The following is a 622-nucleotide window of genomic DNA, read 5'->3' as shown; positions in this document are numbered from 1 at the left end:
CATTCCTGTTATGCCAAAGCTGAATTATCAGCATCATTGCTCCAGTCTTCAGGGTCCACATGATCTTCAGAAATCATTCTAATAGCTGATTGCTGCACAAGAAATTTCTATCATTATCAAGATTGCGAAAACAGTCGCTTAATACCCTTGGTAAAAATTGCGATTACACTTTTTCCAGGATTTCTGGATGAATATTAAGTTCAAAAGACCAGCATTAATTTGAAATAAAATTTTTGTGTGTCTTTACTGTGACTTTTTAATCAATTTAATGCATCCTTGCTGAATAAAAGCATTAATTTCTTAATACTGTTAATGGTCTTTCAGATTCCAAAGTTTTGAACAGTGGTAAAACATCAGTAGCAAAAACTGGTCCTACATTTTGATTTACAGATCTGAAATGGCATCAATATCCATTCTGAACTAATAATCTAGGCGTTTGCACGAGGAGGAAGATGTTGAGCAAGAAAAACCCTGGATGAAAAAAAAAACATTACAGTGATTTGTTGACCTTCTTCTGATGACCTCACGGGGAACATCATTGGAAATCCCAGCAAAAACCAACGTATATTTTGACTGATTTCACGAACAATGTTTAAAGTTCGGTTTGTTTTATTGAACTGAA

The sequence above is a fragment of the Carassius auratus genome, unplaced genomic scaffold (genome assembly GCF_003368295.1).
Source record: "Carassius auratus strain Wakin unplaced genomic scaffold, ASM336829v1 scaf_tig00026369, whole genome shotgun sequence".
Taxonomy (NCBI): domain Eukaryota; kingdom Metazoa; phylum Chordata; class Actinopteri; order Cypriniformes; family Cyprinidae; genus Carassius; species Carassius auratus.
This window is presented reverse-complemented; position numbering follows the sequence as displayed.